Source organism: Chrysochloris asiatica, unplaced genomic scaffold (assembly GCF_000296735.1).
Source record: "Chrysochloris asiatica unplaced genomic scaffold, ChrAsi1.0 scaffold00057, whole genome shotgun sequence".
Classification (NCBI taxonomy): Eukaryota; Metazoa; Chordata; class Mammalia; order Afrosoricida; family Chrysochloridae; genus Chrysochloris; species Chrysochloris asiatica.
Window position 1 is genome coordinate 4,381,169 of NW_006408575.1, and position 2,942 is coordinate 4,384,110.

Sequence of the window (2,942 nt, forward strand, 5' to 3'; positions counted from 1 at the left end):
TAGCTGTTTTTAGGAATTTTTTTTTTTTTTTTTTTTGTCTTTGGTGTTGGAAACGTTCATTATGCTACTTCTTGGTGATTTTTCCATTGGGGTCTTTCCTATGTGGGGTTCATTGAGCTTCTTGAATACATATCTCTTTGTTTTTCATGATATTAGGAATGTTTTCTTCAAACAAATCTTTGACAATTTTTTTCTGTTTTTTTGTTTTCTTTTGTCTCTGTTCTAGATTTTTAGTCACACACATTCCTCTTGATGATGTTCCACATAATTCTTGAGCTTTCTTCATTTTTTAATTCATCTTTTCTGATTGTTCCTCTGACAAATTAATATTATGAGATTTGTCTTCACCCTCACTAATTCTGTCTTCCATAAACTCAGTTCTACTCCTTCCAATGTGATACATATTTCTGATATTTTACTATTAATCTTCTGGATTTATATCTACAGAATCCAAACCACTTCAGAGTTAGGAGGAGAGAAGAAGTTCTTTTTTCAATCCAGAGGCCTCTATAATGTTGGGTCTGTTTTTACCAAATACACTGGCAAGTTCATTATGGATTTGGTATACTAATTATGTTTAATCTTTCTCTGTTAGAGCGACAAAGTGGGTGTGTCAATTTATGCTTCTGTAGAATCGTGAATTTAGGATTTTCAACTGCAACTATTCCAACTTCAATCTTGGAAGGTTATAACAGCATGTAATTACAGTTTTGACTGTTCAAATGTCCAATCAAATTTTGTATTCACTTTCTTTTCTTTTTTTTTCCATGAAGGCTGCTGGAATTGAGAGGGAAGGAATCTTCACATCAAGTATCAATACTAAAAAAAAGAAAAAATTAGCTCCTCTGTCGGCAGAGTAAACAGGGACTGGCAACTTTAGACACTGGCTACCTAAAATGAGGGGGTGAAAAAGGCACAAAGTGACTAGATTACGAGTTTTCAAGAGGGAGTTTAGTTTACGAGTGTGTGGGGGAAGGTAGAGTCTCCAGTGAATAGTTTTCATCTTGTCTATATGGGTCTGATAACAAGAGATGGGGATAAGATTGTTATGATTCAATAGTGAGTAATTGTTATCATGACTAATTGTGACTGTCACAACAGTAAATGTGAAGTTCTGTAACACAAAGAGAGGACTAGTTAATCTTACAATCCAGGAACAGAGCACCCTAGGATCATCAAGGGAGAAGATAACAAGCAGGATATGGGACCCTATCCAGTGAAGCAGTGTCACCAGAGTTGAAGGCAGAGATGAGGACATGGAGAGAGGGAGCAGCTGAGGACTCTAGACTCATGGAAAGAGAAAGACTAGGCACTGGTGGCCAGGAAGCAGGCTTGCAGAATGTGTCCTTTGGTTGTTTAAATTATTATATGTTCCTGATTTTTTTTTTTTTTTTACATCCTCCCTACATACATACACACAAATGGAATAAAATCGAATACTGTTGAATGATGATGCATGGAGGAGTTGTAATCATTCAATGAAATGATGGTGTAAAATCGATATTTTCCCATGTAAACTATCACTCAATTCACAATAAAAAAATTTTAAAAAAAGAAAGCTGGTAGACTTCGTTTGCTTAACTCCTGATGCATTGGCTTCAAACCCACAGTAGGTAGTAACCTACAGGATCGCACTTGTACACCTGAGGGCCTAGTTCTTTATCTATACCAACTAAGATCATTCAACAACCAAGAGGTCTCATTTCCGCATTCTGTGTGTAGACCTGAGAAATTCCTGCCATTCTTTTACACAGCATGCCCACAGGAATCTCCTAGCCATACTTGTATTTCCAATTAGCTGCTTCATAACAAGCCCTCTGTACCCGGGATCTGCTGGCAGCTGTCCTTCCTGTAACGACACAGCCAATGATCTTGGTTATCTTGAATAAGTGAGTCACTGTGTGCTGGAATCCAAAAATTTTTCAGGTACTTTCTTCGGTATGACAATTTCTGCACAGTCCTTCCCTCTGACAGCTACTGATATAAGGCATATTCTACTTGGTAGAGGCTACTCTCAGGTGAAAACATGGTAATGTGGTGGTCCCAACCATTGCTGGAACCACACAATATGTTGGTACGTTACTACTTCAAGCACAGTCTCAGGCCCTCCAGATCCCACACCAGGGAGAAGCCCCCTCTCCACTGTATTGTCTGTGTTTTCCTTGATTTTGTCTGTGGTTCCCTGGACAGTTCTCTTACAATCCATTGAAGTTCCATAAATACAATGCTGTTAAATTCCGTTTGAGGTAGTTCCAATAGCATTACGTCCTCTGGAAGATTTTCTAGCCTTGTATTTTAGTCACTTGATTGAGCCATATTGCCCTGGTTTTCTCTGTATGATTTAAAGTTGTCTGTTGTTTCTAAGACATTTAGTGTCATTTTATTAATTTGTCAACTGTATGTTAGCTTACTTCATCCTGATATTTTGTTTTGTTTTAATATGAGGGAAATTCAGAAGGTTCAGGAAATATTCCATTATCTTTTCAGTCCATTTTCCATGAGCTTTTTTATTCCCTCTAGCTCTGGTCACGTAGTAATTATGAGTCAGGCTGCTAACCTGAAGGTCAGCAGTTTGAAACTACTAGCCGATCCCAGGAGAAAGATGAGGCTTTCTGCTTCTGTAAAAATTTACAGCCTCGGAAACTCTATGCAGGGTCGCTATGAGTCAGAACCAACCCCACGGCATACAACCACCAGTATACCCAGGCAGCAGGATGGGCATCTTACTCTGGTCACAGTTTTAGCAGTAGTGGGTGCTTACCACCTGGTTCTGGGTAGTGATACTCTCCTAGTGGGTGTAACAACAGGTGTGATTGGTAGGCTTTCTGGCTCCCAACTTCATGAGGAAGATAGAAAAAAGGCAAGAAAGGAAAGTAAAAAAAGGTAAGAAGAGAGACCTAAGAAGAAACACAGCAAGTAAAAGAAGAAAAGAAAAAAACACC

The 2,942-nt window shown here is 38.5% G+C and overlaps 1 pseudogene; it reads right to left on the minus strand.

Moving 5' to 3' along the window:
- Window positions 1–577: 577 nt before the first annotated feature.
- Window positions 578–2,058, minus strand: LOC102833906 (annotated as a pseudogene).
- Between the last annotated feature and the right edge of the window lie 884 nt (window positions 2,059–2,942).